Below are 9,557 nucleotides of genomic sequence, written 5' to 3'. Positions count from 1 at the left end.
GATTTGAATTACGCAATTTCTAACACAATGTTAATAATAAGTTACCTGAGGTAAACCTACAGGGTTAACGCTCACCAAGTAGCTGTAACCTTGTTAATAATAAGTTACCTGAGGTAAACCTACAGGGTTAACGCTCACCAAGTAGCCGTAACCTTGTTAATTATAAGTTACCTGAGGTAAACCTACAGGTTTAACAAAGGCAGGTCGTTCTCACTGACAACAATAGTGAAGCTGGCATTGTGACGCAGAACAATGGGCTGGGAATAGAATGTTCTGAAGGCGAGTCGGTGTCACGGAGCTCAATAGAACTAATAGGAGCTGGTAGGGTGAAAAATGACTAAACATAAGGCCTGTTTTTTCGCGATTACTTCATAACCAGGGACATAAGGTAATATTATGAAACAAGGCTCCATAGATGCAATTAACTACTTTTATCAGAAAAAAAACGTTGTAAAAAATTGAGTCGCCCCGAAAATAATATTCAAAAGTTCAGTCCTTGGACACAGAGGGGTTAAACATTAAAGTTACCGTCCATCTAGTGAAGAGAGAGAGAACCGACAGAGGGAGCGTAGGCCAGCATCCGTCAACGAGAGGGGAGAAGCCCTCCACGGTATTTAACAGGTGGAAGAAACAACCAGGGAGCTCCATCGGTCCACAATAAATGCAGGAAGCCGGTAATGATTTAGTGGTAGCTAGGGTAACTAGGATGCTGCTGGTAGAGTAGCTAGCTTAGCTAGCTGTACCGACTAGCTTGGCTAGCTAGCAGGTCATTCGTCTGTCCCTTGTCTCGAGGATGATGACGAATCTGGTTAACTACAAATGAAACAAGAATAGCGAGTGAAAAGGATCTGGCTACACTCATACTGTCCCTGACCGTAAACCAAAAAGCAAATTGGACAATAAACGTTGGTGTCTCAACACTGTATCGAACTCCGTTGTTGTTCCCCAAGATCACCTCAGACCACTCTGCTCCTAACTGGACAATATGCTTGGCGCCAAACCGTACGTGGACGCGGGCAGTTCTGTACGTGGACGCGGGCAGTTCCAGAACGCGGACATGAGCAGAGCCACACAATAAACTAAACCCAGTCTTTACAGTGGCTTGCATTTTTTTAATTATGTAAAACAAACATTCTACGTTTTTTTTATAACAATATTTTGAGATCTGGGCCCATATCCACAAAGTATCTCAGAGTAGAAAATTGGTCGTATAAGTGCTGAGAATAAAGACTTCTACTCTTATGGGTATAAATTAAAGCTATGCATGAAGCCTCTAGTCCCACCTAGTCGGTAGATATTTAGGACACCTCATGAGCTGTCCTAACCAGTTAAGAGTTAACAGCAGGTGTCTTGATAATACTATAGAATAATGCAGTGAGTCAGTGGTTCCTGCGCCACATGTAATTGTTTTGGAGTAGATCATATATTTCTATATGATCAATCCATAAATAATATAGATATGTCTTGTGCTTTTGGCAATGATTTTGTATAATAATTATGTATAAGTGATACCATGTATGTCTGCATAGATTAACTCATGCTTATTTCTGAAGATTAACTCAGGTTTTCGCCCCAGCGGCTAAGGAGTTGGAGCAGTGGCAGGAGTTGGACCTATGGCAGAAAGGTGGCTGGTTCGAATCCCGGGCCGGGCGCTGGAAAATGGGCGGGCTTGATCTGACCACTGGAAGGCTGCTGGGTTCACATCCTCAAAACATTCTACTTTTGTTGATCAGAACTCTAGAGGTTGTTCTTCACTGAACCCAAAAATGTATCTAACTTTTAGTGGTTCCATATATTAAGGAAGTGATAGAAGCCTTTTTGGTTCTATAAGGAACCTTGTATGGCTTCCTTTCCTCTTTACCATAGCCACTGCCCTAGCCTGAAGCGGGGTTGTTTCGGACTGCACACAGTCCACACTCAACGTTTCCAAACGGCCAAACATTCAATGAGATCCAGGGATATAGTGCAACAAAAATGTTTATTCTTCTTATCTAACAAAAAGGTATTCTCCAATCAACTTAAAGCAGAGATTACTTGAAATGCAAATACATAATATAATATGACCTGTCTGTCTGTATTTCTGTATGTCTATATGGTCAAAAAACTATACCGCTCCCGCATCAGCAAGGACTCCTCCCCCGAAGGCCCAACTTCCTGCCTTTATACTAACACAATTAACACAGTACAATGAATGGGCGAGAGGGGGGGCCAAAAACTGAGTTACACTAATAACAAATGAATATATCTTAATCCGGTAAATACATCATAAAGGTACGTACCTAATATTTCATCATATACATTAATATTTAATATATTTACACAAATGTACATGGAGCTCAGTATGTTCAGTCTTTTATACAAAAATATGCCCAAATCGGCTCTAACATACCGGCCCCCTAATTGTTGACTGCACTGAATGCACAACAATTACTTAATATTCAAACGTAGAGCCAATACAAAAACATTCTATACCAGAGCACCATTACAGTTCATAGCTATATACAAATATACAAGGTGCTATATAGGAAAATAGTCCATAGATCTCAGTCTGAGTTTAAGTGTAAAGGTGTTCAACTTCCAAAAAAATGTCAAGAGTTTGACGCCCCACAAAATGTATGACATCAAAGAATGTAAGAGTAAGACATCAACGAATCAGAGGTGCACGTGATTCAAAGATGGAGCACTGTGTGTGTGTGTGTCTCACTTCGCCGCCTCAAGGAGCAGACAGAGTTTATTGATAGGTCTCTGTAGGATATTGGTCTTAGTCTTAAACCATGACGCTCCGGACAAGACCTTTGGCCCTGGCAAACCTCCCACCACACGCCCCATTAGCCAAGAGTTCCTTGGGGGCGGTAAGTCACCGACGATGACCACAAGGTCACCAGGACTGAAGTTTCTCTTAGTTTTGTTCCACTTGTTCCGTCCTGCATAAGTGGAAAGATACTCCTGATCCATCTCTTCCAGAAGAGGTCAGTGATATATTGTACTTGCTTCCATCTCCTTCTTGAATATAGGTCACTTCTTCTGGAATAGTCCTGGTGGCAGGACTGGCTTTGCTTTCAGATGAAGCAGATGGTTCGAGTCAGGGGTTCTGGATCGCAGGGCCATTTGTTACAGTAGTGATTGGTCTGTGCTCATAATCGCTAACTTCACACAAGTGCTGTCTGCAAAGCCTCATCATCCAGTACTTGCTCTTTAAGGACTGAATAGAGGATCTTTTTCACCAGCCATCAACCTTCCCATACCCCATGGTGGCTCCAGAGGGAGGGTTGAATGACCATGTCACTCCTTCCTTCAGTAATTTATTTTGAATCTTGTTGTGATCCAGCTCTTTCAGAGCTTCTCCTAGCTCTCTGTGTGTTCCGACAAAGTTGGTGCCATTGTCTGTTCTGATACTTGTTACTGGGCCCTCGACAGATGAACCTGCGCAGGGCATTGATGCAGGAATCAGTATCCAGATAACTAGCAACTCAGATGGACAGCCCGACTAAAGGCAAAAAGATCCACCATACCGCTTCACATGAACGCGGCCTCGCTTCACCTCTATGGGGCCGAAGTAATCTATGCCCACATGGGTGAAAGGCGGCAAATCAGGTGCTACCCGATCTTGTGGAAGGTCAGCCATCTTCTGTTCCCCAGCTCTAGCTTGTATCCGCCTGCAGAAGACACAGCTCTTAAGGATCTTCCTTGCTAAGGAGTTGGCACAGGGTATCCAATATCGCTGGCGAAGTCTAGAAAGCATGTGACCTCTCCCAGAGTGGCCAACCTGCTCATGGATGTGGGAGTAAGATCGGTCTGGAGATGTAGGAGTCTTTGGGCAGGATCATAGGATTCTTTAGTTCCGTAGGCATAGCAGCTTTGCTTAACCTTCCTCCACTCTCAGAATGCCACTGTCAACTATTGGATCAAGCTTACAGATTGAGCCGCTTCTTTGGCACATTGTTTTCCTTTTACAACTAGTGCAATTTCTTGTTTAAAGTGCTGTCGTTGCTCAAATCGAATGATGACCTTTTTCTGCTTCATCTAGGTCATCTACAGACAGACTTTCTTTTCCAAACGTCAGTTTGAACTTGTCAATTTGTTCCTTCAGTGAGTTTGTCAGACTCTGATCTGATCCTGGATCGGTTTGGGTGAGAACTTTCCTTTCCTTAACTGTAGTAGAAGTCTCTTCCAGTTTCAGCATCCAGGCAACTGCTTTCTTCAAGCTGTTCCATGTTGAATAGTACTCAATCAGTTTGCTGGTCGGACTCTTTTCTTCCACATGTACTGTTTACGATGACGTCTTTTCTCACCTCTGGATCATCTGGAGGGATGGAGCCAAGCTCCTCGGGGACTTTCGCCATTGTGTTTCTGTTTTCTCCAGGAATTCTGGTCCTTTGCGCCATCTCTTTGAGTTCAGGAAAGTTTCAACATGTAATCCTCTTGAGGCATCATCGGCTGGGTTGTGTTTGGAGTTCAAATACCTCCACTGTTTTGCTTTCGATAGGTCACGGATCATAGCAACCCTATTAGCCACAAAAGTATGGAATCTCTTGGTATCGCTATGATGTATTTTAGCACCGACTGGCTGTCTGTCCAGAAAGTTGACTCCTCAAGTTCAATCTGGAGCTCTAACCTTAACATCCTGTCCACTCGCACTGCCAATGTTGCTGCAGCTAGTTCCAGTCTGGGGATCGTCATCTGCTTGAGTGGGGTCACCCTTGATTTCCCCAGTATGAATGCGATGTGGACCTTTTCCATAACGCTTTTGAACCTAAGGTAGCTTGCCGTGCCATAACCTTGTTCACTTGCATCACCGAAGTGATGCAGCAGAGCGGTCTTGATTTGACCAAAGTTCTCCGGCATCATACACCTGTTGATCTGGAATCTGGAGAGCTGGTCCAGCTCTGAGAGCCATCTCTTCCATGAAATAGAGTGTTCTTCAGGGATGACTTCGTCCCATCCACACTTTAGCTTGCAGAGCACTTGAAGAATTTGCTTTGCCTTTAATACGAATGGGGCGAGAAACCTAATGGATCATAAATAGAGCTGACAGTTGAGAGAATACCTCTTCTTGTAAGGGGTCTGTTCTTGACAGTGACCTGGAAGGTAAACACATCCCTTTCAATGTTCCATCGGATTCCAAGTGCTCTTTCAACAGGCAGCTTTTCTCTGTCCAGGTCCAGTTCTTTTATCTGCTTGGCTTTGTGTTCATCAGGGATAGAAGCTAGTACAGTGCGGCTGTTGCTGACCCACTTGGTCAATTTGAACCCACCTTGAGAGCACACATCCCTGAGGTTTCTTGTGAGAGCTAGTGGTTGTTCTTCTGTGGCCACTGACTTGAGGCAGTCATCAACATAGAAGTTGGACTTGACTGTTTGAATCACCTCTTCATCGCACCTCACAGTTGTCTTCTGCAGTCTTTCGCAGTGCAAAGTTTGCACAACTTGGAGAGGATACTAGCACCGAAAAGATGTACTGTCAATTCTGTACTCCTCCAATCTTTTGTTACTATCACCATCCGCCACCATAGGAATCGCAGGAAGTCTAAGTCATCTTCATGGACACGCACTTGATGGAACATTCCTTCGATGTCTGCCATCATGGCAATGTGCTCTTGCCGAAATTTAGCAAGACTCCTATAGCGTGTTTGCCAGGTCAGGGCCTTGAAGGAGTTCACTGTTAAGAGATGTACCTTTATAGGATGATGAACAGTCAAACACCACTCGTGTCGTTCCTTTGCGCTTTATGGTGAACGCCATGGTGTGGTATGTACCATACCTTGCCTTTCTCTCTGAGGAGCTGTTCTTGTGGTACCTTCTCGGAGTAACCTTTGTTATCATCTCTTCCATGAAGCCCTTTGTACTCTGCAGCGTAACCTTTGTCCTTCTTGAACTTCCTGATAATATTTAGAGCCCGCTGCTTTGCCATGTCACGGTTGTTTGGCAGGACTACATCTTTGTTGCGAAAGGGCAACGGTAAGTAGTAGTGATGGTCTTTGAGGGTTATGGAGCTTGACACTATCTCCATAAACCTACGATCCTCAGCTGACATCTCACTTTTCTCTTCATACTCTCTCTCAGGGAAGTCATGGTTGTACTGATTTACAAGAAGAACCCCCAGGTCGGCCATTGAGATACGATTGGCACATCAATGTAGGACGCCCGGATTCTTCTGCCATGGTACAGCTGTTGAGAGGACCATCATCACCCATCCAAAGAGGGTTTTCACTGCATACGGTCCGTTGCCTTGGCTATTTATGATTTGCCAGGGTTCCATTGCCTTTGGAGCATTTACGCCTAATCAGAAGTTCGACGTCGGCATCAATCTCCTTCAACTGAACCTCTTTCAGGTATGGCCACCTTTTGAGCTCTTTCTGAGTGGGAATGTTCTCTCTTGTCACTGGGATCTTATGTTGGGTGTAGACCTTTGGTAATGCAAGAAATGTGTCGCCTTCCACATTGCCAATCTCTAATCCAGATATCTCGAAGCTCTTGGTAGGACTCTCCTGCCCCATTGTGCGTAGCAGAATTTCAGTCACACTGCCTTTAGCTTGCAACTGCCTCATGAGTCTCTCCGTACAAAAATGTTGCTGAGCTACCAGAATCGAGACGCATAGGTTAACACAGACTTGCTTCCATTTGCCACCTTTACTTGAACTGGCACAATTGCAAGTGCACAATCTGTACCGGCCCCGGTATCTTCCAGTGAAACAAGAGCACTGCTGACAGTCTCCTCCCGCTTTACTCACACCACTCATATCTGCCTTTTGAGATCTAAATCTCTCTCTTCCTTCAATGTGCAGGATAGTGGGGTGCTTTCTTTGACAGCTCTGACAGGTCATCCTTCTTTTACATTCTCTGCTTAAGTGTCCTCTCATCAAACAGCCAAAACAAAGGCCTTTTGATCTCAGAAACTCAACCTTGAATTCATGTGGCTGTGCCTTCACCTGTTGGCAGTCGACAACAAATGCGCACCAGCACAAAATATACATGAGATACTGGGAGCATCAGAAGGGTAGGTGCCTGGTCTCTTTACTTTGAATGTTTGTTCTTTTTAAAGGTTTTTCAGAGTCACAATCTGCCACTACAGCTACTGTAGTGGCAAAGCTGCTTCCCCTACTCTTGGACTTGAACTGCTGTTTAAAGTCAGCTTCTGTTTTGGGTTTTAAAAACCTTTTTGTTGTACAGGGGATCTGAATATCTCCATACAACGGATCCTGCAGTATTTTGGCCTGTTTTTCCATGAACGTTACCAGGTCACTGAACTGGGCCCTCAGTGACTTCTCTCTAAAATATCACATGCCATAGACCTCCATTTTTCCCTTTAGTTTGTAGGGAAGTTTTGACATGATCAGCTTTATGTTGGAGGAAGATTAAAGCTCTTCCATGTTCTGTAGGTCTTTGCATAGCGTTACAGCAACCTCTTAGATAGAGTGCATAACCACCCAGTCCCTTTCCATCATCGGGTTTGATGTTTGTCCAGTTCCAAGCCTTTTCCATGTAAGCAGTGGTGACTTTGATTTCATTGCCAAAGTGTTCCTTTAACAACCTCTTAGCTACTGCATAGCCTCTTCTGGCTTCCATATGCAGACAACTACGGACTAGATCCTTGGGCTGACCAGAGTTATTGTTCCAGGTAATAGAGCCTATCCTGGTGACTGTTGTCTTATCTTCTATACCATGCTCAAATGCACGCATGAATGGCCTAAAGTTTAGAGGATCACTGTCAAACATAGGTATCTCCCTAACAGGGAGTGTGGCTTGTTTGTGCTGTAGTACAAGGAGGTCAGCAATTTCATTCTGCCTTTGCATGACAGTAGAGAGGTTATCATGGCTGGTATTATGGCTGATACCCGCAGTGTTGATTCTGTGTCGATTGCTAGACCTTGCTGTTGGCTGCTGAAGAGTGTGGTTTACGATTGTTTTCGAATAGGGTTTGATGGCTTTGTGGTCGGTTGTTGTAAAACTCTTTGTAGTGGGGTCTTTGGAACTGCACCTAATGCAGCAAACTCAACAGGTGATGGTTCAGGTTCCACATAGACCTCTGGTTCCTGTTTCTCAAAATAAGAGTTCATTCCATCTTCTTGGCTTAGTAAATGGGCTGCCACAGAATGGGATTGAGAAGTTGACTCCGGTACTCTCCAGGACCTTCAGTTTGGCATTACATGCTGCTATGTCCGCTTTAGTGGCATTTTTTTCCATCCTAACATTCAGTTGAGCTTTCTCCAGTTCCAATGCATGCTTGTCTTGTAATGATGCTTGGCGAGCTAGTAGAGCTGCTCGTTCTGCCCCCTCGGCTTTAAGGCGTTCAGAGGACACTGAGGAAGCAGTCTTAGAATACTTAGTTTTACTTGATATTTTTTGACACATTGGAAATGCTGTCATGTGGTTCAATGAGCGTTTGTGGCTCAACTTCAGCCTTTTCCCATATTTCCACCTCTTTCAGGAAATGTTCATAAGTTCTCATTCTTGGTTGATAATAGTTAATGCTCTTCTGTTCCTGTTTCTCTCTGTGACCAGCTCTAGCACAGATTCATGAGCCTCTTAAAGTCATTGAGCACAGCATCAAATGCTTCAAGACTCTCATTCACAGTTGCAATGTTTCCTCTATCAACAAGAAGGACTTTTATTTCATTTATTTTGCGTGTACACACTCCAAGTTTGCCTCTCCGGGCTGCATAGAGTGAATTTAGAGTGCTCCTCTGCCCTCTCCAGTGGAGTCTTATTTGGGATTTCCTCCATCATTCACTTTTAGTTCACTCAATTTACAACAATACGGTTCTTGGTTTGATTGTTAAACGTAATGCCCCTTTAGACCTCCTTTAATCTTTAAAAACACAGATCCATTTCAGCATATTGACCCATTTTGAATTGCACATGTGCAAGTTTGGCATTTTAGATGCGTTTTAAACATTTCATCCCGTTGAGGTTTTGTCCCTTTAATGAAGTTTTAACACGCAGTATCTTTAGATCCTTCAGTTGCATTCGATGTTGATGGATTGCATTTCCACGTTAGGCCAAATATTAGATATATGATTAGGCTACATTGTGCATAGGATCTGTGTTTCCCGAACTTAAACTTTAATTGTTTTCACAGCGCTGTATTTTGAATTCCATTCCCAAGTTTATCAAACATTCCAATTATAAGCACATTTGCGCTTCCATAATATGCATGATCAAACGCCGCTGAACAGGGCAGCTCATTCATTCGCAGTGAGTTACTCACGGCTACCGAAATCTAGGAGTTCAAATCCTTCCAAGCGAGCTGTCCTTATGGTCCGAATGCAATTACAAATAGAACAAAATCCAGCGTGTGTCCGAACCGGAGATTTCCTTCCGTGTAATCCTTCACGGAGTTTTTTGACTTGAATGTAGTGGCTTCCTTTCCTCTTTACCAAGCCACTGCCCTAGCCTGAAGCGGGTTGTTTCGACGCATACAGTCCACACTCAACGCTTCCAAACGTCCAAACATTCACTGAGATCCAGGGATATAGTGCAACAAAAATGTTTATTCTTCTTATCTAACAAAAAGGTATTCTCCAATCAACTTAAAGCAGAGATTACTTGAAATGCAAA

Source organism: Coregonus clupeaformis, unplaced genomic scaffold (genome assembly GCF_020615455.1).
Source record: "Coregonus clupeaformis isolate EN_2021a unplaced genomic scaffold, ASM2061545v1 scaf0288, whole genome shotgun sequence".
Lineage (NCBI taxonomy): Eukaryota > Metazoa > Chordata > Actinopteri > Salmoniformes > Salmonidae > Coregonus > Coregonus clupeaformis.
The sequence above is the reverse complement of the archived record's forward strand: the minus strand, read 5'-3'. Positions refer to the sequence as shown.